We start from the raw sequence: 26,372 nt of genomic DNA, 5'->3' as shown, positions 1-26,372 counted from the left end.
CAAATCTGTTCTCTACCCTCATAACATATATATACTAAGCTAATTGTATTACATTTTGTTAAATGAAAATATGCATTTAAAAATCTTTAAAATATCTGGAGTCTCTAAAGTGCTTTTCCTAGAAATAAAAAAAATCCCCCTGTACAATCTATTTTGATTATTTTAAAGATTCATGTCCAAGTTCTACCATATTTAGAGCAAGTTGTGTTTTGAAATCAATTGCTTGGAATGAACAGTTGAGTGATTTAGGAGAAAGACCATTATTTTATTAATGGTCATAAGTACATTTTCACTAACTGCATTGGGATAGCATCTGGATGAGATGTCATCATTATAGCTCCATTTGCAAAATTCAAGTTATACACTTCATTTTTAAATGATTTTTTTTTTCCTTTTCAGAAAGTCACATGATGACATGTACTTGTATGGACACAATGATTGCTTTATTATCTTTAATATTTTTTTCAGTTGATTTTCCCTTTATAGTCATGACTTAAGGAAGGATTAGCATTCAGTGGCCAAGGTTTAAGAATGTTCTGTTGATCCAACCAGGCAGATGTGGTTTTGGAATTTCACTTGGTCAGCCTCTGGGTTAGCTGGACAAAGAGAAAGGAAGGTGATAGCATGCCTAGTGCTTGTTGCTGGAAATGTGAGCCTCCGCTTTTGAACGGCTCCCAGTTTGTCGGCAGGAGCGAGCCCCCATGACATAGGAGAGCAGTCAGAGAGGACAGTGAGTGAACATGGATGACAGAAGTGTCTGTGCCACTCATTCATTAGGGACTCACAAAGGGGCATAGAAAGTCTGGGCTTTTGTGGGGATTGCAAGCTTCATATCAAATGTCTGTCGGGTAATTTAATTACATGGGCATGGTAGGAATGACACAGTGGTTACATTAATAAACTGAAGCATTAAAGAATAATAGCCCAGTTATTGCTGAATTATGGGAAACACGCTGCCTATTCATTGCTGGTGATATTAGAAGGGGGAAGGAGGGGGCTTCCTACTTTGCACTCGCAATGCATAAAGAAACAGTTTCTTGCCTCTCTAGACCTGTGGAAAACCTGGTATAGTGGAAGGTCTAAAGTCACACCCAAAAGCATAAGTCTTGCTTTGTTTAAGATGCTTAAAATATCATAAGCTAAGTCTGTTTTTATGGTGCTAAATAAAATTGACTTGAGCCAGACATAGTAATGAACACGTGCTGCACAAACATCTCCAAATAGCCTTTCCAACAAATCTCAGTCTTGATCATTCCCATTCGTTATCCTGGGCTTCTTGCTAATAGAATCCACTTACACTGTCATAGACTACTAGGTTGGTAGCTTCCAAGAAGTAGCCTATTATTTAATAGAAACTAAAGTAATTTTTCATATTCACTTATCCCTTCTTGGCAGACTGGAAGAAAATGCCTTTCTCCCTTCTATGGGAGCAAGGAAAAGGAACACACATTTTATTTCATATCACTTTTCAAGAAACGTTTATTGAACTGTGCCCACACTGTTCCAAGAACTGTGATGTGGAGGAGGGAGGAGATGGAGAAGATGCAGTTAGTCCCCGATTTCAGGTTCTAATAGAGAAATTCATAGCTTAGCAGCTGGCTACCTACTTCCATTTTTTAAAATGTTTCATTTATTAATTTTTGAGGAGGGGGACAGGAGAGAAGCATCAGCTCATAGTAGTTGCTTCCTGTATATGCCTTGACTGAGCAAACCCAGAGTTTCGAACCAGCAACGTCAGAGTTCTGGGTTGACGCTTTATCCACTGTGCCACCACAGGTCAGGTGACCTACTTCCATTTAACCCATGAAAATCTCTCTGCGTAAACTCTCGTACTCATCATCTTGTTACCTGACTTTCTTCCTGGGTTAAAATATATACATATGTTGATGACTTTTAAAGATCTTCTCCAATTCTAAAATTCTTTAAGCCTATAAAGTTGGAAAAATTTATTTCAAGGAGAAAGTAAAGATTTCACTTGCACAAAACCAATTACAATATCTGGAGAATGAGAATGGTCCAAAGAATTGCTCTTCAATAATACAAATTATATTTTGTGTTTTGGGGTTTTAGGAAAATCTTTGGGAACTCAGATTTGAACAAGTCAAATAATAGAATTTGAGGGGACAGATGGCTTATTTTCTTCAACTAAACTAGAGTGGTCTGATTTCATGGACCATCTACAAAATTTGAAGTGTTCCTGGTAACATATTAGCAAGCAAGCCATTCCCCAGAGAGGCAGACACTGTTTACTCTCATGAAGTCCCATCCGTAGCGACTCCTTAAATCACTGATTCTTGAGTAGAGCATGCAACAGAATCACGTGGAAAGCTTGATGAAACACAGATTGCTAGGACCCCCACCTCAGACTTCTGATTCAATAGAACTAAGACAGGGCCTAAGAACCTGCATTTTTCTCTATCTATTCTTCCTCCATTCTGATGCTACTATATGGGGGACCACACTGTGAGAACCACTGGTTTAGACAGAATCTCAGTGCTCTTGAGTCTTAAAAGAAGTTGCAAAATCCCCTCTACTTTAGCAGAATGAAGACAACTCCTCATTTAATTTGGATCTACATGTGGCTCTGATGAGCTAGTCCTTCATAATTCCAAAGGCAGAGTTTAAAAATAATAATGACCAATGAGAAACAGTGTGAATCGTTTTTCTGCTGCATAACAGAGACTTTACATAAATGGAGATTTGAATATAGACTTAGTTCTTTGCTTTAGCTCTTCTGAGCATTCCATCAGGATCAAGAGAGTAGACCAATAACATCTGCTGATGGTCTAATGGTCTCCCTTCCAGTCCCACTTTGTCATGTGCCACAGGCAGGCACAAAAGAAGAAGCCAGATGTTGCCCACTGGTTCCTGTGCAGCCACAAGCTCCAGAAAGAAGTTAGTCAGCAGTTCTTGGCTCTCTGGCCCATACCAACCACAGTTTGGCCACCAAAAGTGTGGGTCAGCGAGTTGCCAGAATGCCGAAGTGTAGTGGTTATGAAGACCAAAGTCACTCAAGTTGGAGCATGTGGTGATGCCACAGTTGTCAAGATGGGAAATGAGGGAAAAGGTGAACTCTGCTGTCCTTGGACCTTGTTCTGCTCCACCACCCCTTTCTAAAGCCAAGGGCCACTTACACAGTTTTATTTTCTCTCATAAATCCTGCCAGACAGTGGTTTCATTCAACTAGGCTTGGCTGTTGAATTTTAGTCAAATGTGTCTTTATTATTCTGTTCTTTTCTTGGAGAAAGAAACGTTCAACCTAACTTTACATTACAAAGTGATACCCAAACCCCCCAGTCTTTGATCTGAGCCTGACATAAACCCTGTCATGTTACAAATGCCTCCTTCTCCATTTTCATTTTGTCACAAAGTACAAGGAGATAATTCAATCTAAATGTTTACTGTTTTTCCCTTCTGGAGAATTACGTTACTAGCTTCTTAAAATAATAGGCGATATCTATTAATTGTCTTGTATGGGGCATACCAAAATGATCAATTTGTAAGGAATAATAACAAATGCTGATGCTGCTTAGTTGATATCCAAAGAGTATCTACTTGGTGGTTGTGGTTTAATTATCTAGTGAGAAATTGGACTTAGACAAGCAAGGTTAAAGGAAAATCTCAGAACTTATCATTTATCATATACCTTGCCTACATAGCTTTGTCCACAGTCACAGGCTTAAAAGCAGATAGTGAGTTTTTAAAAACTTATACATTGTTTTATTAAGAATTAAGAAGGCTCGGTTCTAGAAATATAGAACGTATTGAGAGTAACTATGGGACAGTGCAGGGAAGAAAATATATTTGTGTGCTCTGCAAAGTTTACTGGCCTTTGCTTCTTTTATGCAATATGTTTTCATTTTTCTCAGGATGTTGACCCAAAGCAGGTGGTGTGGTTATGTCAACTAATGTACAAAGATTTTCAAAATCTGCCATTATTTTAATATTGGATATTTAACAGGGCCACTATTTAAAATATTTTTAATGGGTTACATGCAGCTTTATCCCTAGAATACATTTTTAATTTTTATATCAGATCTTTGAGAATACTATTGTATTCCCTTTGCTTTCTCGAAACCAAATCTCTCTTAGAACAGAGTGTTTGCTGGGAAGACACGTGCAGACGTTAAGAGAGATGCAGTCTGGACCTGTGGGTGCAACGAACAAATAGTACCTTTGGTACCTAATTTTATTCACTGAGCTTTTTTAAGGCCCTAAAGTGGACACAGTTGGATTTCTAGATGGAGCTTGGCACCCTCAGTGTCACAACGACATACATCCTCCCTAGGAGGAAAAAGTGCCATTTCTCTTTCTCTTTTTATTTCTTTTTTTTTTTTTTTTTTTTTTTTTTTGGTAAGATGGTATGATTGACCCACCCTGTGGAGATGTGTGCCCTGAATAGCTCACACAATGCTACAGATTTCGAGCTCATAACATAAGGTTCTAAGGGAGTGACTCTCTTAGAAAATGAAACCCCCCACTGGTTTCATCTGACATCTCCAGTGAAGCTTGCTGAGAGACAGGTCAGTTGAACCTGTCCCCAGGTTTCTAAAAATTAAAAGTATTTTCTCATGAAATACCACACTTTATGAGTAAATGTATATTTGAGCCTGACCAGGCAGTGATACAGTAGATAGAGAGTCGAACTGGGACGCGGAGGACCCAGGTTTGAAATCCCAAGGTCGCTGGCTTGAGTGTGGGCTCATCTGGCTTGAGCACAGGCTCACCAGCTTGAGTGCAGGGTCACTGGCTTGAGTGTGAGATCACAGATATGACCCCATGGTCGCTGGATTGAGCCCAAAGGTCACTGGCTTGAAGCCCAAGGTCACTGACTTGAGCCCAAAGTTGCTGGCTTGAGCAAGGCATCACTTGCTCTGCTGAAGCCCCCCCCCCCAATTAAGGCACATATGAGAAAGCAATCAATGAACAAGCAATCAACAAACAATTAAGATGCCACAACAAAGAACTGATGCTTCTCATCTCTCTCTCTTCCTGTCTGTCTATCCCTATCTGTCCCTCTCTCTGACTCTTTCTGTCTCTGTCAAAAAATAAAAAAAAAGTATATTTGAATTCTATGATTTCAAAGTCAACTAAGGTGACTAAGAAAAAGAGTGAAGCCACAATGTGGACTAGATGGCAAAACGGAAAAGCTCCTCTATTTATTTCCTCTTTCTCACTAAAATCAATAAATCTGGTGTGAATGAATCAACATTAGAGAAAAAAACAAAAAAAAAATACATACCCCAAGGTTGCTGGCTTGAGCGTGAGCTCACCAGCTTGAGCATGGAGTCGCTGGCTTGAGCCCAGAGATTGCTAGCCTGAAGCGCAAGGTTGCTGGCTTGAGCAAGGTGTCATTGAATCACTGGCTCAGCTGGAGCCCCCCTATCAGGCAGTATAAGAAGCAATCAATGAACAACTAAAGTAATGCAACTATGAATTGATACTTCTCATCTCTCTCCCTTTCTCTCTCAATCTATCTCTGAAAAAAAAAAAGAATCTATTTGGCCCTGTCCAGGTAGTTCAGTTGGTTAGAGCATCATCCCAATATGCCAAGATTGCAAGTTCAATCCCCAGTCAGGGCACATACAAGAAGCAACCAATGAATGCATAAATAGGTGGAACAATAAATCAATGTTTCTCTCTCTCTCTCTTCCTCACTAATAAATAAATAAATAAATAAATAAATAAATAAATAAAAAATTTTTAAAAAGAATCTATCTGAAAGCCCCAGCTCAAACAACACCCCATTTATGATGCGTTTCAGGTTTTCCCAGCTGGAAATGATCTTGACCATCACCCTCTGAACTATGGAACACCCGCACCTCTTTTATTGAATTATTATTATAGGTGGCTGCATGTTCTTATTCTTCTTGTACACATCTTATCTCTTTCCCAAGACTATAAAATCCTTCAATGTGAAAATCACACTTTAGACATCTCTGTGTTTCCTAGGAAGGACAGCATCTTACTCTGAAGTGCTCAAAACTACACGCTGAATAAGCGCATGGACGGGACAGGCTACTGATTTCACAGAGCCTGGTGCAAAATGAAGGTGCAGTGACCTTTGCTTTAAAATGATTAATAATTTCTGCCTGACCTGTGGTGGCGCAGTGGATAAAGCGTCGACCTGGAATGCTGAGGTTGCTTGTTCAAAACCCTGGGCTTGCCTGGTCAAGGCACATATGGGAGTTGAAGCTTCCTGCTCCTCTTCCCCTTCCCCCCTCCTCTCTAAAATGAATAAATTTTTAAAAAATTAAAAATGATTAATAATTTCAACCTCAGAACTAGGAAATGAAGAAATTTTACACCTTTAATGAAATACCACTGTTTTCCTGGATTTTCTCAAATGACATTTTAAAATAAATTTTTGTCCTGTAGAGTATTTCTAAGAAACCTGGGAAGGCCAATGTGATGCAAGCTTTTTGTGACAAATTTCTTTTATGAGTTTTAATAGCAGAATCACAGAGAGTGGATTGGGGCTAGACCTCAGAGCAGGGGTCAGGAACCTTTTTGGCTGAGAGAGCCATGAACACCACATATTTTAAAATGTAATTCCGTGAGAGCCAACAATATGTTTAACACTAAATACAAGTAAATGTGTGCATTTTATGTAAGACCAATACTTTTAAAGTACAATAAGTCTCTGAATTCTTTTTAATAATGTTGTTATGCTGTTGCTAACCAATGACGAATAAAGTACTTCTTACCATTAATGCGACTTCTGGTGCTGCATGGTTTTGCAGATGGCTTGGTAGTCTGGTTGATATGTGGTGAGGTGAAACTTCATGCAGGCGTTGAGACTTATATCCATTAAATGTGATTGTAGGTTGGTCTTAATGTTCTTTAGATGTGAGAAAGACTGCTCACATGCATACGTAGAGCCAAACATTGTCAGTACAGCAATACTCACACGTTGCAGTGTGTGGTATGTGATGGGAAGCACATTCCAAGTTTTAACAATAAGCTGGTCCATGGGTTGAAGTTTTTTCATTTCTCCCCACTTGTGTTTGCTTGCTAACTCTGATTGCTGTCATTCAAGTCTTTCCAAATCTTCATTCAGTGACCTGAACTTATTCACCCACATGTCTGAGGTCTTCAGGTCAGCAGCTTATAGCTCAAAATCTCTGACAGAGATACCAGGGATGTAACTCAGGTCAGCGCTGTCCAATGCACACTCCTGTGGATGGGTGATGAAATTAAAAAGACGAGTGCGCTCAAAAAATTCTACAAAGCATGCTTTGAATGACTGCAGGAGATTAGATGTGAAGCCCGCTAGCTGCTGGAGATCAAGGTGTTGAGCAGGGTCACTTGCTGTGCATGCATCTTTAAACTCTCCCAGTTTTTCAAAGTGTAGTAAACAACCTGTTTCAATGTCCATGATGAAGAGTTCTAGCTTGTTTTCAAATGCAAACACTGCTTGTTGAAGGGATAAGACTGTATTTCCAACACCTTGCATTTTCACATTGAGCTGGTTCAGATGTTCAGTCGTGTCCACGAAATAGTAGAACTTCAGGAGCCACTCAGTGTTAGCTAATTCAGGATGCTTGACGTTTTTCATTTCAAGAAAAGTCCAGATTTCGCTCAGACAAGCCGTGATATGGCTGAGCACCTTCCCTCTTGACTACCAAAGCACATTGCTGTGCAGAAGCAGACCAAGATAATTATTCCCAACTTCATCCAGCAGTGTTTTAAACTGGCGATCATTTAAAGCTCGGGCAACAATAAAGTAGACCACCCAAATGACCAGTGACATCACCTCACCAAGCTGCTCACCACACATCTGAGCACAAAGCGCCTCCTGATGTAGGATGCAGTGAAAACTTAGGACAGGGCTCTTTTCGTGTTCATGAATAAGCGCTACAAATCCTCTGTTTCTCCCCACCATGCACGAAGCACCATCAGTACACACCGAAATAAGTTTATCCATAGGTAAATTTTTTCTTTAGCAAACTCAGTGAAAGACTTGAATAAATCCTCCCCTCTTGTGGTCTCTTTCATAGGCAAAAGAGCAAGACTTTCCTCACGTAGTGTGTCACCAAAAGCATACCTTGCAATCACGCTGAACTGGGATAAATGGCTTACATCTGTTGACTCATCCAAAGTGAGAGAAAAGAATGGTGCTGCATTTATGTCCTTCACTTGTGTTGCCTCAGTTTGATTTGCCATCATAATGGTACAATCGTGAACAGTTCTTGTTGACAGAGGCATGTCTTTTATTCGTTTATCTTGTCTTTATCCGAAAATCGTCAAAGAGTTCATTGGCAACATCAAGCATGAATGTTTTGGCATATTCCCCATCTGTGAATGGCTTTCCGTTTCTCACAATTGCTAAAGCACCAGCAAAGCTAGCTGAATTCCAGTCACCTTGTTGAGTCCAAACACGGAGTTGCTGCTAACTAGCTTGCACTCTGCATAGTAGCTCTTGACATGCTTTCTTCCTGCTGTCCCCTGCTCGATATTTCGATGCAAATGTAGTATGGTGTGTGTTGAAGTGCCACTTTATATTTGACCATTTCATTGATACAATTTTATCATTGCATATTAGACACACTGCAGAACCTGCTCTCTCTCTCCACAAAGGTGAATTCCTCTGTCCATTCCTGCTGAAAAGTACAATACTCCTCATCTTTTTTTTTTCTTTTAGCCATCTTCTTCATCAAAAGGGTTTCAGCAATTAGCTAGCTGACTACTTGATTAAAAAGAGGGAAGTTTACTTCCTGACCTCACAACAACCCATGTACCTTACACATTATCCAATAAAAATTTGGTGTTGTCCCGGAGGACAGCTGTGATTGGCTCCAGCCACCCGCAACCATGAACATGAGTGGTAGGAAATGAATGGATTGTAATACCTGAGAATGTTTTATATTTTTAACATTATTATTTTTTTATTAAAGATTTGTCTGCGAGCCAGATGCAGCTATCAAAAGAGCCACATCTGGCTCACGAGCCATAGGTTCCCGACCTCTGCCTCAGAGGATCCTTCGTTCTTGAATGAGGCTTGTTTATGCAAGTCTGCAAGAGGGGCGCTCTGCAAAACTAAAATGGGAGAGCAAAGTCTTCCCTGGAAAAATTCAGCTGCTAAAAATGTGGTCTTGTTCAGATAGTGAGAAAATAATTGTCTCCAGGTTTGATGAAGGGTTTATAGTGCTAACATTTTGGGATGAAGTACAGCTGGTTTCAAATTCCACTGTCAACTTAAAATCAAGCTAATTTCATGTGGTTTGGGGTTTTGCAACTGCTCTTTTGCAGTGTACATCTCGGGACTTTCTGTACCAGAAATACCCCACCAAAAGATTTTGTATTTTACTTCAGCCTCAGTAAACTCATGGGTGACATTACTGATTCTCTCCAGCAGAGGGCATCATTCCACCTCCATCCATTCCATATTTTCAGCCAATCTCTCATAAAGATTCTTGAGGTCCTCAACCTGGACACACAATCTCTCTGATAACAAAGAAATTAAACTAGCAAAGACAGTTTTGTTTGCCACAGGCAGCAGATTCTGCCGTTCTAACAGAGGCACTCAGAGTCAGAGGTTGCTATGTGATTTCTCCTAGAACATAGTTGGGCTGAATTTCTGACTGCCTGGCCTCCCTTTGTTTACGTCCATTTTCTGAGCTACATCTCCAGCCACCTGAGCAATTCCTTCTGCAAAAATAAACAAATAATACAAACTAGCATTATAAGTTTCCATTTTTTCCTTGAGGATTGATATTCATTAACTATGTGACTTAAATGAGAGGAAATTTCTCAGCGAGGAAGGTATTCTTGCTGTTTTCCTCGCCAGTTTGGTGAGGGAGAACGATTGACTTAATTCCAGTTTGTCTTAGATTTTTGTTTTTCCCCATTGGAATGGTCATTTAAATAGTCCTCAAGGGCTATTTAAAGATCTATCATCTAATAAATAATAAATAACTGGTTAGCACTGCTAAATATCCATGTCATATAATATATACTTAAAGGGATTGAGACTCCAAATTCACATTTGTTTCTATAATTTGCTATGCATTTAGAATAACAACATATACTTCAGTGAGTTCAGCCAGTGGGAAGGATTCTTTTACATGGCAAAAAAATATTAGAACTAGAAGGAGCTTTTGAGAAATTTACATTCCCTGTCTCCCAACTCTGGACAAGAAGCATCATGTATGGTATGATTTTTATGCAGCAAAGTGCTTACTTTTAAAATTATACTTGGCATAGGAGAGCATGAAAATGTTTTTCTAACCATACGTTTACTCAGATGTATAAGCATATATCCAAATAACTGGGTGGATGGCAATTTGAAAATATTTCTGTGCATAATCCCCAAAATCGCAAGCCTGTACCCTACAGAAGAAATCATCCTGTCTTAAGAGTAAAACTATTGAATTGGCCTAATTTTCAGAAACATGTTTTTAGATTTAATCTCCTTTGCCCAGTAAAATAATTGTTTTTGCTAGCATCGCCTGTTAAGGAAGTTTTTTGACTCCTTTTATTCCAAATTGAACTTTGGATGAAGAGAAATTTGATCCTATGGTATGGGCACAGAATGGCCATGGAAAATATTTGTTGATTGATTGGTGTTTCTGAAACATTAGCAAAAATGTTATATTTTTAGCTCTGATAAGCCAGGAACTAACAAAATTATATTTTATATGCATTTGTCTCTGATTTTGAAACATACCAAGCTTTTACATCAGTTATTACTCAGCCCTGTAGATATGGCATTGGCCAGTGGTAGGCAACCTGGTCCCTACCGCCCACTAGTGGGCGTTCCAGCTTTCATGGTGGGCGGTAGTGAAGCAACCAAAATATAAACAAAAAGATAGATTTAAGTATAGTAAGTTGTCTTATAAAGATTGATTCTGCCAAACTTAGTGAAAATCCGACATAAAGTACTTGGTAAGTAATTATTATTATATGCTTTAACTTTTTGTAACTCTGCTTTATAAATTTTATAAAGTAAAGTGACTTCCCTACTTTATAAATCACCGTTACTCTGGAACCGGTGGGCGGTTAGAAAATGTTACTACTAACAGAGATACAAAAGTGGGCTGTAGGTATAAAAAGGTTGACTACCCTGGATTAGTCACTCTTTCACTCACACTGTAGAAAGCTATCCTTTAGTTCTGACTGCAGAGAACTCTATCTGTTCACATGCACAAATATGTATGGAAATTATCCTATTTACCACACACAAAAAAACCCTCTTAACACCTAACTTCATTTGTGAGAAAAGACCAACTTTCTTTTTTATAAGATTTTTTTTTATTGATTGATTTTAGAGAGAGGAGACAGACAGAAAAGCTCAGGGTGGGGCGAGAAGTATCAGCTCATAGTTGCTTCTCGTGTGTTGCTTCTTACATGTGCCTTGACCAAGCAAGCCCAGGGTTTTGAACCAGCGACCTCAGCATTCCAGGTTAATGCTTTATCCACTGTGCCACCACAGGTCAGGCAAGACCAACTTTCTAATCCATACCAGTCAAATTATTTCTTTAAAATTTGAAATATGGGCCCTGGCCAGTTGGCTCAGTGGTAGGGTGTCGACTCAGCATGTGGAAATTCTGGTTTTGATTCCCAGTCAGGGCACACAGAAGTGACTGCCTGCTTCTCTACCCCTTTTTCTCCCCCTTCTCTCTCTCTCTCTCTCTCTCTCTCTCTCTCTCTCTCTCTCTCTTCCTCTCCTTCAGCCATGGAGCAAGTTGGCCCCAGGTGCTGAGGATGGCTCCATGGCCTTGCCTCAGGTGCTAAAATTGCTCACTTGCCGAACAATGGTACAGTGGCCCCAGATGGGCAGAGCATCTCCTGGTAGGGGGTTTGCCAGGTGGATCCTAGTCAGGGCACATGCAAGAGTCTGTCTGTCTGCCTCCCCATCTCTCACTTAGTAAAAAAATTAAAAATTTGCAATATGTACAGTATGTAAAAGAGAACATTATGTCTTGATGAGAATGAAATTAGAATAAACACTTTCTTGAAATTGTCATATTTTGCTGATAGAATTTTATTTTATTTAAACAGAGCCTGGCATTCTACATGTTATCACTAATTGCTGTAGTAGTTATTTTTTTCCCTTTTGTCTGATGATATTGTTCCCTTATGTTAGCATCTTGGCAGGCTCCTGGGATGTAAAATCCTTTCAAGCTCTACCAGACATGGCTTTATTTTTGTTCTCTTTCATTATGTTTGGAATATTATAAAGGAAGTTATTGGCATATTACATGTGACTTACTTTCATGCATGGCTCTCTGGAAGCATGAGAAATGCTAGACACAAACCATGTTAGAATGTCCCAGATTTGATAAACAATAATAGATTGCTCACTGATTTTAAAGGGACTGCTTGTTCTGCACAAGATGAACAACTCTCAAAGGTGAATATGTCATACCTCTTTCAAAAGGGGAATTCTCGATTTGGGCATGAAGGCCCTTTGAGCTGTATAGGTTTCTGGGTTCGACAGCCACATCATTAGGGCTCCCTTGGAAGTAAGGGTTTGCCATGCCCTCTCCCACTCAACTTGAACTTGGGCTTTGTTTTAAGCTGTGCTCTGGGAAGGCATGCTTCTTTCCTGGCCTTGAGCTGCTCATGGGCTGATGAATATTTCTGTTTGTTTAGGTGGCCAAGCACTGGCAAAAAAGGAGGCTTTCCCCTCATTCTTAAATTGCATTTTTGTTTTCTTTTAAGAGTAATCTTTTCAAAATCCAAAGAGAAAGCATCTTGCTATGTATGGAGCCTGTAAGAGGGAATTCTGCCAGAGCATAAAATTCCAGGTGTTCTAAGTCCAGTGATGCCCCTGGGAAGATTCCATGATGGAACCAGGGCACTGATAGTATAGTGACCAGAACCAGGGCATTTTCTTTCCAATGTGTTTCAACTTCATTGTCACAGGGCATGGAAATGCCAAGATGAATGATGACATTTCTTTCACAGCTTGAAATTGAGATGAATGCAGCAGAGATAGGAAGAATTAACTGTTGCCCTTTTTTATCATGAAAAGACTGAATGTGCCCAGGAAACTTAATCAAATGAAGGTACCCCAAAACCCCCTGACCTGAAACTTACTAAACGGCAACACTTAGATTATAAAGCTCCTTGAACTATCTCAGCTAGTGGGCTTTAAGTCTACAAATCCATGAGATCACAGGCTGCACTAGAAATAAGATTTTAAGAGAAAATCCCAACCCAGATTTTATGTTTTAAATTTAAGTTGTTAAGGATAAGGAACTATCTTGATTTGTTCTTGAGTAACACAAACCTAGGACTTTCTTAAGAAATTCCCTTTGTCCCTGGCCGGTTGGCTCAGTAGTAGAGCATCAGCCCAGTGGGTAGAAGTCCCAGGTTCAATTCCTGGCCAGGGCACACAGGAGAGGCACCTATCTGCTTCTCCACCCTTCCTCCTCTCCTTTCTCTCTATCTCTCTCTTCCCCTCCCACAGCCAAGTCTCCATTGGAGCAAAGGTGGCCCGGGCGCTGAGGACAGCTCCATGGCCTCCGCCTCAGGCACTAGAATGGCTCCAGTTGTAATGGAGCAACACCTCCAGATGGGCAGATCATTGCCCCCTAGTGGGCATGCTGGGTGGATCCCAGTTGGGCACATGTGGGAGTCTGTTTATCTGCCTCCCCACTTCTCACTTCAGAAAAATACAAAAAAAAATTCCTTCTGTTTCTCTGTCTCTATTTCTCCACCATTTTTTAGCTAAAGCAATGGTTTTGAGCTTGGGCATATTATTAGCATCACCTGGAAGACTTGGTAAAGCCCTGTGAGCCCAGCACCAGAATTTCTCATTCCTTTAGCCCTGGGATGGGGCCTGGAAATGCACATTTCTAACAGGTTCCCAGGTGATGCTGCTGCTCCTGTCCAAGGGCCCCACTTCAAGAACCACCAAGCTAGTCTCATCATATAGGGGTCTCTTGTTCTTTCAGGGCCTTACAGAAGCATCTGGCTGGTCTAAAGGCATTACTTTCAGTAGGAACCCTTCTTACCCCCATCTGATAATTAGAAAGAGTTTTCGAAGGAAAGTTTTCTAGAACCCAAAGATGTATCCAGTGTCTCCTTAAAGAGAAAAGGCACATTTCTCATTGAGCCTCTTCATAGTATTTTTCCCTCAACTAATATCTTTTAGAAGAACTTAATATTATGAGGCACTGCCTCTCTATAAAAGTTTCCTGATATGATAATGAAAACTTCCACCTATAATCTAGGCTAGAGGTGAATCTTGTTAACATCTCATATTGTCACAACTGATACAGCTTGAAACAATTATTCAAATGTCATCTCTGAATCCAAAAACTGAACCTGAAGTAAATTAAATCAGGGTTTCTCAACCTTGGCACTACCGACATTTAGAGCCAGTAATTCTTGGGTGTTGAGCAGTGTCCCTGTCTCTACTTACTAGATGCCAGTAGAACTTCACCCTCGTTTTGACAACCAAATATATTCCAAACATTGTCAAATGTCCGCTGGCAGGACAAAGTCACCCCTCGTTAAAAACCACTACATTAAATCATTCACAAAGTCACTGAAATGTAGAAAAGAATTACAAGGTACATTCATAAGAACCTACTACCATAACTCGATTTCAGTTTCAATATTTGGCCAGTACAAATCTTCATATACTTCCTATTGCATCTTGACCTTTGCCTCCTCAACTCGATGATCCTAACATTTTCTCCTTCTCTTTCTGTTCAAGAGGGGAAATACTTGAAAAGAGAAGAAAACCACAATTTAAATACAGTGTAATTTTGCTTGGGACCACTTGAGAGAGGCATGACCAGAATTCCTAAACTCCTAGTATTGTATATGAGACCAATGTGGCTGGAAGTGTTTTAATCATGTTTCATGTCATGTACACCTCGATGTGTTCTATTAATTTATAATTATTAGAATGGTTTGTTTGACTTTAGTAGTCACTGTAAAAGCTCAAACATTGCAGAGGCTCGAAAGAGAGCCGTTAATGGCTTGAAGCTTGTTAGGCTGTTCTGGGGCGAGGGTGAGCTCTGAGCTTTCTCTCACTAATTTAAAAGCTATTTGGGGGCTTTCTACTTACGACAACACAGAAAACTCTCATTAATTAACTGTCACTTTCCTTGACAAAAAGACTGTTCTTCATTCTGGCTTCTTAGAGCATTGTGAAAATAGCTCATTAATTTAATAGAGAGTCTGACGTCAGGGAAGAAGGGTACTGAACGGTAAATAACCCATGCATTTGAATCTCTCACTGGTTTCGACCTGGGACTGGCGGTGGGAATGTGGGGAGGAGGCACCAGAGTACCATCATTGAAGAGGAGAAAAGAAGAGCAAATTAATGAGTTCAGCAGTCAGCCTGAAGATGGGACGTGGCTGGTTTCTGTCTCCCACAGTGATGGTGACAATATTCTCCGAACAAAATCAAGGAGCATGGTCTGACACAAGAATCTGTGTTACTTCTAGATGTGAAAAGCATCTGTGAAAAGGAGATTAGAAGTTGACATGTTGGAATTTTCCATGATATTTATGTGTATTATTCAAAAGGACAGAAGACGTGAATATACAAAATCATTTCTCTCCCATACCTACTAGCAAATGTGATTGGAGACTTTTTGTCCAATGCCTGAATGTGGTAGGTGACCCATCAATGTTTGTCAGAGGGAGGAAAGAGAGATGGAAGGAAGTTGGGAAATATGGCCTGTTCCCCTCTAAAGTTTCTTGGCTGGAAATTCTTAAAACAAACTAATAACTCTGATATGGTTGTAGGGCTGAAAATAAATACAAGCTAAGGAAAGCACATCACTTGTATTAAAACCTTCACAAAAAGAATGATATCCTATTACCAATCAATCCTACTTCTAGAAATGTAGCCTAAAGAAGTAATCGGACAAATCTTCTAACATGAGTATAAAATGATGTTGATAATAACAATTTATATTAGAGCCAAAATACTGTAAATGATCTAAGGGACCAATACAAGTGGATTGGTTGAAACAATGAATTGTATACCTGTACAATTGACTATTATATAGTGGCTAAAATATTAAAAGGGAAGAATATAGAATGGCATATATGGAATAATCCCACTTCAAATATTTCTAGTATAGTATATTATGGTATATTTATGTGAGGAAAAACTCTAGGAGTTTATACAATAAATTGCTACCAGTGGCTGACTTTGGGAGGTGGTCCAGCTCACAAGTTGTTTTGATTTACATCCCTGAATTTTCTAATAGTTAAACAATGACCATAAATTACTTGAGTAATTTTAAAAGGAAAAATTATTCAAAAACTAAATCAATGTATACCTACCTCATCAATTTCTCCTGATCACTAATTGGTTGATATAGCAACAGCCCTTTCTCTAAGGTTGTTCTAAGGAACTCGTGCATTTGTTAGCTATGCCATTTCACTATACCCACGTTTTGGTTGTAAAGATATAATTGTTGCCTATCATGTTGTTGGCATTACTTATCATTTGGTGTAATTTACTAATTACATGGTTATGTAATTTATGTGACTTATTAACACAATACAAATAATCTTATCATTCTAGAAAGAATAAAAAGTTGGCTGTTTCTTGTTTTAGTGTAACTTCAGGGCAAAATAAAGTCAACGGACACTTAAAATTGGTCATACATTCTATCTAGCCACAAACAATGGATTGCTCCATTCTTTTAAAGAACAGAGCAGAATATACTAGCTCCAGTAGCTGCCTAAACCCTTTACTGGCGTACACTTTTGGCTGCCTTCTGACCACCCCATCAATGAACCCCACCTGAATTTCCTGCTGTAGGAAATCTCTCATTGCCAAAAACGAGTTCCCACACCTGTAATAACAATTCACTACAAATGTTGGATCGCCAGGTAGCCTCTTTCCCCAGAGAACTCAAGACACATAATCTTCCTCAATGGTTAGACCCATAAATTCAGGGCAGTTAAATTGAGCTGTCTCATTTAGAAGTGAATAATCACTTTTTAAAAAGGAAGAATCTGCTGTCTCCCTCTCTCCCCACATCCCACACACACTCCCTCCTACAACCTTCTCCAGACTTTCTGACTTTTTCACTTCCTTTCCTAATGTTTGTCTTTTGAATCAAAATTGTCATTGCAGTTAAAGATGAGTGTACTAAATTAGAACAAAATAGGAAAATTTCATAGGAGGATTACAACTTCCAAAATGTCATACCATCCAAAAAAGTACAAGATTCAGAAGAAGACCCAGCGATAGTTAATAAACAGCATGTGAATTCTGCATAATGTAAGTGAATCCACTTGTATAAATTTGGACTCAAGTTTAAATTTCAGTGGGTGATAACTATGATGGCAGTCAGAATTTGCTAAGTTCCTCTGGCTGCTGTCACTCAAATAATTTTCCCCCACTTTCAGAAACTTGTCAAGTCACCAAATTCTTTCTTAGATAAATGAGCCAGGAAGGGCAAAACTTGCCTAAGCCACCTAAAGCCTGCTGCTCTGTCTCTCCCAGACATGAAAAGACTGAGAACTCTGATACCAACTACACAATTCATTGCACACAGTGGAAAAGGGAAGGTACCAACAGCCAACAACTTTATTTTCTTTTGTGAATCCAATAATTAATCAACCTATTAGGTTATTGTTATTGTTGCAAATTGGCAGAGTTACTGAGTTATTGAACAATGTCAGTTTTTAGGTTAAAAACTTGTTTTTATGTATTTATTTGTTTTAATTTTATTTAATTCATTGGGGTGGCATTGGTTAATAAAATTATATAGGTTTCAAGTGTGCGATTCTATAATATATCATCTGTACATTGCACTCTGGGTTCACCACCCCAAGTCAAGCCTCCTTCCATCACCATTTGTTCCCCTTTACCCTCTTCTACCTCCCCCGACCCCTTTCTCTCTGATAATCACTACACTGTTCTCTGTGTCTATGAGGTTTTTTGTTTTTTTATTTTTTTGCTTAATCCCTTCACCTTTCACACCCACCCACCCTACCCCCCGCCTCCCTCTGGCAGCTGTCAGTCTGTTTTCTGTATCTATGAGTCTGTTTCTATTTTGTTTGTTAGTTTATTTTGTTCATTAGATTCCACATATAAGTGAAATCAGATGGTATTTGTCAAAAACTTCTTGAGTACTCACATATAAGAGTGTTGGAGGTCAGAATAGTGGAGGTTTCAAGTTACCTCAAAATAATAACCCTTTGAATTATTTGACTCCATTGTTTCCCCATCTGGTTTATTGCAGGGTTTCTCAGCAGGACATAATCTTACTTCACACAAAGGATATGTTCCTAGAAAGCTCAACTTTAAGATTAACCTTAAGAAATTGCCATTGTGCCAGTCAAAAATGGTCAGGCATTGTCAATTTCATAGTGTTCAACTTAAATATGTGAAAATAATTTTTAATAAATCAAAATGTTTTTCATTGGCTACAGGAAAAAGTCACTGGTTAAATACATTTAATAGTAAATGTTAAGTTAAAGTATGGGATCCCTTTGTAAATTTAGTAATGACAAATGAATGTATCCTTCTGCTTCCATATTCTGTTTACTTCTAGCAAGGCATAACTGTTGTCTGAGAAACAGCTAAAGGGAGAAAAGGAAAGCCAGTGGTTGCCCTCTGTTCAAAGTGGGATTTGCAAGTTCTCACTCCCAAAATACCCTCAGGAATCTTCGGAGGAGTGAGTCCCTTTAGTTGTACTTTCTTCTTGTTTCTCCCAGGAATTTCTGGTTTTTCTCTGCTAGGAGTCAAGTGGTCTGAGGAGAAATGAATGGTCATGGTTTAGCCCAGAAACCCTAGGCTTCTCTTTATTTCCATTTTTCTTTCTGACCTGCTGATGTCCTCTTCTGCTCCAAACTTACATCAAGCTGAGAAGGAATTTATGTGAATCTTGAATTCTACAGAATGCATTACTGACTACTTAAGGGTAGAAATTATCTTGTTGCCATTCAATTACTTTTTTTTAACCTAACTAAATTAAGAAAAATTATTTATACATGTCTGAACTATCAACCTGCATTTCACTCCCCTAAAATAAAATTTGTTTCATAGAATGTACATTTTAAGTAACTACTTAATATTAATGTTTTGGCATAGAATGTTCAGACATTTATTTTTATGATTTGAATAAATACTAGAAAAATAGAACCTAAGATATTCATCTATATCAGTATAATGACCAAATAGTTTTTAATGTTTTTTAAAATTTATTGATTTGAGAGAGAGAGAGAGAGAGAGAGACATCGATTTGTTGTTCCACTTATTTATGCATTCACTGATTGCTTCTTTATGTGCCCTAACTAGGGATCAAACCCACAACTTTGGCATATGTGGACAACGCTCCAATCAAGTGAGTAACTGGGCCAGGCCTGACCAGATAATTTCTCCTAAGCATTTTCCAGTTAGCTGATTTATGATTATATATCTCTTTATTCAATAGTAAAGTCTTGGCCTTGAAAGATTCATTCACATAGCTCTAGCTCCATAGTGCATTTATTTAAAGCACACTTGACTAGTGGTATATAAATAATCTCCACAAACCATATTGATTTCCCAAAGGGAATATTAAATGCTAAACAACTTTACAAATTGGAAGCAGTCCTGTCTCTGCCTTTATTTTTGATTTCATCAAAAATGATGACATTGTAGCTAGCTTGTTTTTAATAATTCACACATTAAGAGCAGAAGAAAATATTACACCATTGCTGTGGGACATGAACTTGTACAGTATATTGCACATTTGCCTTTTCTTAATGAATGATAACTGATTGACCACATCAGAATGTCTTCCAGGGATTAAGAATATGTCTATTCATAATGGGGCTATAAATTAGCATAGTGTATTATTCTCCAGATAGCAAATATAGCATAAAGTCCTTGGGATGAACGTAGGTTACACATATTTCATTAATCCTCACAGAATATTTATGAGATACATAATATCCTAATTTTTCAAACCAGAAAAATAGACAATGTATCACTCTTAGGTAATGAAAATAATTTTGACCATATTGGCAAAAAATGGTTATATGTTCAAACAAGTCTCCTTTCTCTCATGGACACATAGCTGGACTCCATTTCCTAGCCTACCTTATAGTTAGTGACAGTCATGTAACTGAGTTCTTCTCAATAGTCTATCAGAATTCTAGTCACGGTCTATATCAACCTCCATCACCATCTGCGTACTCTCTTCCCTCTGTCAGTGGTGAAGGCGAGAACTCCAAATACTTTAAGCAAAAGAGCTGTGAGGTTGTCAAAGCTTTAGTCCCAGAGGCTCAGTGTAGAGAGGAACACCCCAGAAGAGCAGAAAAACCAGGCTCATCCAAGGAAGACTATGTAAATTTCAGATTGCAATAGTTACCCTGCCAGGATTAATACCACCAGTAACCTGAAGATACTGTAATAAAGCTGGAAGGATTGAACCTGGCAAGCCTTGAGTTGAGCCTCCCCAAATTTAGTGCTTCTTCGCCTGCCCTATTGTAACACTGTCATTAGCCCCAAATCTATTATGGTCACTATGTCTTTATATTCCTTTAATATTTTTTGAAAACATAGTAATTTATGGTACACACTCCTTCACATAAATTGACTATAAAACATATTTCTATAGAGCCAATTTGATTGACATCCTTTTCCAAATGAGAGATAGTTTCACCAGAAATCCTTTTCATAGAAAAATGTCAAGGCTTTTTATGAGGTGATAGTTCCATGATAGGCTTTCCATTATGGCAGAAAACTGGAGTTTTTTTGTTTTTTTAAAGGGAAACTGTATATCTTCCAGAAGAGTCTCAGGATGAGTAGGAATTCCCTTAATTCCTTAAGCACAAGACTCAATATTGTTTTCACAAGAGCAGTGGTTCTTATTCAGGGTGATTTCCTCCCCAGAAGATATTTAGCAAAGTCTGGAGATATATCTGATTGTCATAATGTGTGTGTGTGTGTGTGCGCGCGCGCACGCGTGTGTGTGGGTGTGTAAGGGGCTGCTGTGGGTGTAGGCTAGGGATTCTGCTCAACATCCTAAAATGCACAGGACAGCCCTCCATAGCAAAGAATTGTCCAGCTCCGAATGCCAACAGCACAGAAGTTGAAAACCCATGGACTAGGTCGTGAGCTCCATGAGGGAAAGGGTCACATCTGTTTTACTCATCAATGAATCTTTAGCAATTTGTAAAGTGCCTGAAACATCATGAATATTTGGTAACGTATTCAATGACTAAATGGACTTAGTGCCTCTCAATTAGCAAATCAGCTGAGAGGGCCATAGTTGGCCAGTGGTTAAAGCAGGATTAGGAGTAAAACCTTAGTTCTGCTGCTCAGTATGAATGTGTTCTTGAGCAAGTTACTCCACCTTTCTAGGTCTCAGTCTCCTTATCTGTAAATTGGGGATAATGATAGTACCAGCTTCAGGGAACTGTGGTAATTATTAAAGGAGGTGAAGAATTTGGATGCTCAGTGTAGTGGCAGAGAGGCCCTCAATAAATATTAATTTATTATTACTGAGAAAAAGAGAACCAGTATTTTGAGGGCTTTTATCATGTGTCAGGCACACCATCTCATTTATATGGAATCAGACTTTTTCTTTCCATTTCATGAAAGAGGAAACTGAATGTTCAAGATGTCAGGTAACCTGCCCAAGATCATACAGCTATTGAGAGGCAAGAACAATGTGAGAATCATCAGACCCCAAAGCCCAGGTTTTCTCCATCACAACACATTGCCTTCTTAACATAACTCCTAAAACTTCACTCTCTTCTGTAAAATCCAAGGGTGTGAAGGTTATTCCTTTTGGCTTTACAAAGCTTGTTTTATGTGGTATTGACAATGTTTATTGAGCTAGGTGACAATATCTCACTTTCTGAAGCTTGCATCAAACATATAATGTACTCTAGCCAACACATTCAGAAGTTTACAAAATTGTTGGTCCCATATTGTATCAAGCCTTGAAAATCAAAGTTGTAAATATTAAATATTTATAGAAGGAGGAATGCCTATATTTGTCTGTAACTTTGTCCCTGCTCTGTTTTATCTACTGGAGTCTAAGATTCTTATAACTATGTACTGTATTCTGTTTCTTTTGTGATAACATCGACCCAATACTTCTGGCAAGGGTAGTATGAATTTCTCAGAGCAAACCTACAGCCATACTACCAGGCAGAAAACAAGTTTACTTGCCTAGATACAATTTTCATAGCTGTCTCAATTTTAAAATTCAAAAAAAGCCACCTTAGAGTGCTATAAAACTTACATTGACTTAAATAACAAAGGGATTTAATAAAGCCTCACATTTCTAATTAAAGCTTATCCAACATCCATCCATCCAATGCTTAACAAGATTTAGCAAATTCAATTTAACAGTGTTTTGAGAATCAAAACAAAATAAAATAATAAAAGAAAGGAAGTTATGTGACTATAATCTTTCTCTTTCTTCTTCCTTTCTTTCTCTTATGTTTTGAATTTAGTATTTCTCAGCTAGTCTCCTTTTTCAGTAATATTTGTCAGGACAATGGCACTTGGGTTCTGTGGTAACTTTTATTGATATTCACATGCTATATCAGTTTGATGGAGCTTTACTGGCTTCACAAAAGCAAGTCACAATAACTTTTAAAAGGGTCTAGAGGCTCAAAGGCTGGGAGGGGGCAGAGCTACTGGTGACAGGAGTGGTGGGCCATTTTAAATATGGCTGTTCAGATGCTAACAACCACCACACTCTAGAAATGTAGTGGTCCCTGGGCTCTCACTGAACTGTTTTTCTTTAAAAATTTTTCATAAGAAAACGTTGACCTGCTAATGATATAATAAGTAAAGCTTAGAGCTAAATGCGCCTTTAAAATGTCACAATGAAGTAGAAGAACTAAGTATAAATGGTTAGGAAAGACATTGTAACCACTTCAAAAATTGAAGTGACTGATAGGAAAGTTACTGTGCCTCCTGGTCAAGGCACTGGGTGGAGAAAGAGACCAGGCTAAGTATTTCCCTAGGTACTAGTTTCTAAGCATTCATTTATGTCTCCTTTTCCTGTGAAACCAACGCCATATGGTTTTAGTGCAACCAGCAATAATTAGTCTATCAACAAAAGTTACAACAGCTCTCAGAAATATATATATTTAAGAGCTGGTTTGGCAGTAGATTCATTTTAGTGACTCATATTAGGAAAAATGTCATTCCTGTTTGTCAGATCTTGGAGATGAAATAAAAGTGGCATTGAGTCCTTACGTTTTGATTTGTTTTAAAGGTACTATTTTGAACATACCAGAAGAAAAAAAGAAATCATTATGAACAAAGCTTGTCTTATTTTATGCTGTACTACTTTTCTTTCCTCTTTTCTTATCTCCCCTATCCTCTCTCTCTCCCTTCTTCCCTGAAAGGTGAGAATGGTTGGGGTATTTGGTGTAGGATAGAATAAAGGAGTTTAAAGTAATTGTTCTGAACCAGCTTTCTCAAAGTGAGTTATTACAGATGTTCACACAAAGTAGGTGCCTTGATCACATGAATTAAAGAAATGTTTGTGCAAATTTATGCAGATATCTTTGGACTGGACCTCTCAGAGGCTTTACGATGGCACTTTCTTGGTCTTGTAACATTCTGAATAGAAAGCATATCAAGGAAATACACATCAGAGGCATTTGGAGGTTGTGGGGCAATTATTTCCACCCTTCAGAGAGCTCTTATACTCAGTCCAGATGCTGCGGGTGCCTGATCAATATGCCTAAAGTGGAAATACATAGATAAATAAGCACATCATTTTTCAATGAGGATAGCTCCTAAATGTATATAATTACATATATAGAGAAGGATTTATTTTAGTTGGATTAAGTATATCACATTTCTAACTCTCAGGAAAATCCAGATTTGATGATGTACATGCATATATAACATGTACTGTTATGTCAACCAGTCACAATTATTTTTACACTATTAAATTCTCTGCAGATTTAACATTCTGATGGCACCACTATTGTCTTTAGTGAGCTTCTTTGTATGACACTTAAATTAACACTTAAAATTGGTAAAAGCCAGAAAGAAGAATACAATTAACAAGTTGGGTGTGAAGTGATGTAATATCTTGGAAAAATACTTGAGAAGGCACAGACCCAGATATCAGAGTTCTTGTTGAATTATTCACGTATTCAACAGATACTGATGAGAAGTTTTTGTATGCCAGGTCTAGGTGCTAGGAATAGAATTCTCAAAAGGGAAGCCCTGGCCGGTTGGCTCAGCGGTAAAGCGTCGGCCTGGCGTGCGGAAGTCCGGGGTTCGATTCCCGGCCAGGGCACACAGAAGAAGCGCCCATCTGCTTCTCCACCCCTCCCCCTCTCCTTCCTCTCTGTCTCTCTCTTCCCCTCCCGCAGCCAAGGTTCCATTGGAGCAAAGATGGCCCAGGCGCTGGGGATGGCTCCATGGCCTCTGCCTCAGGCGCTAGAGTGGCTCTGGCCGCAACAGAGCAACGCCCCAGATGGGCAGAGCATTGCCCCCTGGTGGACATGCCAGGTGCATCCTGGTTGGGCGCATGCGGGAGTCTGTCTGACTGCCTCCCCGTTTCCAGCTTCAGAAAAATACCAAAAAAAAAAAAAGAAAAAAAAAAGAATTCTCAACAGGAGAGAGAGAAAAAAATGACTGCCCTTGTGGAATTTGTATCTTGAGGAGGAGAATGTTGGCAGATATACAATATAAAATCAAATGTGTAGGCTCTGTAATGATTAGCAAGTGTCAGTGCAAGGAAGAAAAATAAAACAAAGAAGGGGTTTGGGGGATGCTGGAATTTTAAATCAGAGGATCAAGGAAGGCCTCATAGAAAGGAGACAATTGGGCTCTCCTGTGGTGGCACAGTGGACAGAGCGTCAGCCTGGAACACTGAGGTTGCCAGTTCGAAACCCTGGGCTTGTCCATTCAAGGCATATACAAGAAGCAACTTTCTCCTCTCCCCATTTCTGTCTCTCTTTCTTCTCTCTCTAAAAAAAAGAAAAAGAAAAAGAAAGAAAGGAGACAATTGCAAAAATCTGAAGGAGAGTGGGAGGCAGAGCAGGTGTTTGAGGGAAGAGGGATCCAAGTATCTCATGCTGAATCTGTTACTTTGGGCAGCTTACATCTCCTACCTACATCTGTGTCTTCATCATTAAACTGGGAACAAATTGAACCAAAAATTGTATTTATTCTGATTGATCCAGTGGGGTAAGATATGTGAAACCTTTACATAATTTGTAGCAGGTACTGTATATTACCATTACCATTACCACTTCAGTGTTGACCATCATTCCCCTCTTGGTGAGGTTATCCATTAAGATGTAGGGAAATTGGGCTAAACTCAGGATGCACCTAGAGAATCCAAAGTTCACTTTTCCTGCTGCCCCCACACCCTCACATACCTAGACATCTGTCTGTCTGTTGCAAACCTCAGAGCTCTTTCCAGCATGAATTTGGGAGATTCCAGAGCATTGTCAGAGCCCGCAGACAGGCAGAGTGTTTGAGGACCTCGGTTTCCCAGTGATTTGGTGGGATTTCCAAGATAGTGTTCTCCAATCAGCATCCTAAGTCTTTTCCCTTCAACAATGGGGTATGGTCCCAAGGTGAAGGGCAATAAGTGCTTTGGGCTCATCAGGGCAATGGTAGCAGAAGAGGCTGAACTAGAAAGGTTGCAGCATCCTGATATTTTCTCGTGTTCTGCTTAGTGAGCTAAACTGTGCAAAAACAAATACATTTTGTAATGGAGGGAATTCTGAAGACAGCAATCACCATGTTATTTTCTCGCCCACCTTCCTTTGTCCTTCCCTCCCTCCCTCCCTGTCTTCTTTTCTTATCTTTCATTTCCTTTTCTCTTTTCCCCCTTCCCTTCCCTTTCTTCTTCTTCCTAGCCTTTTGTGACATTTAAGAAGCAGCTACTTGTGTTAAGCTCTATCCTAGACTCTAAGGATACATTTATGAATAAGACTTTATTATCCCTGTGCTTTTTGACCTAGAGGCAGAGACAGCTCTGTATGTAAGTGCAGTCTGATGTGAATAGCACAGCTGGAGAGATGTTCCCAGAGAGAGGTACTTTTAGTACCACAAGAAGAAAGCTGAGGCTGTTGGTGGGCAAGAGGAGTAGGAGTTCCAGAGGAGGTAATGGCATACCTGAGTCTGAAAGAGTAGGTTTCCCCAGGAAGAAGGAGGAAAGTGGGCTTGGGAAGGGGTGATGATAGCTTTCAAAGAAAAAGACCAGCCAAGGATTGAAGGTAAAAGTCAGTGTGGGGTGTATTGTGTGTGTGTTGAGTGGGGACTTGGGCAGAAGCATGGGGAAGGGGTGGAAGTGCACGCAACTTGGTATCATCTCAACACAAAGAAAGAAACAGCAAGTGCCACTGGTTTTCATGCTACTAGTAATGGATACTGAAAAGCTTAGGCACTCCACAAGTTATTCAGGGTCTTGGAATCTTAAAATAATGTTCTTTTTTAAAAAAAATAAATG

General features: G+C 39.2%; 1 protein-coding gene across 3 annotated transcripts in view; it reads left to right on the top strand.

Annotated features, from left to right (window-relative positions):
• The window catches only part of MID1 (midline 1), a 338,615-nt gene that overhangs the window by 91,937 nt on the left and 220,306 nt on the right, over positions 1-26,372 (top strand). The window contains exon 2 of one of the 3 annotated variants that reach the window (XM_066356337.1): positions 19,235-19,280. The exons of the other annotated variants lie outside the window; for them this stretch is intronic. The gene's annotated coding sequence lies outside the window, so the exon portion shown is untranslated. The remainder of the gene's footprint in view (positions 1-19,234; positions 19,281-26,372) is intronic. 3 annotated transcript variants of the gene reach the window in all.

The sequence above is a fragment of the Saccopteryx leptura genome, chromosome X (assembly GCF_036850995.1).
Source record: "Saccopteryx leptura isolate mSacLep1 chromosome X, mSacLep1_pri_phased_curated, whole genome shotgun sequence".
Lineage (NCBI taxonomy): Eukaryota > Metazoa > Chordata > Mammalia > Chiroptera > Emballonuridae > Saccopteryx > Saccopteryx leptura.
The sequence above is the reverse complement of the archived record's forward strand: the minus strand, read 5'-3'. Positions and strand labels throughout refer to the sequence as shown.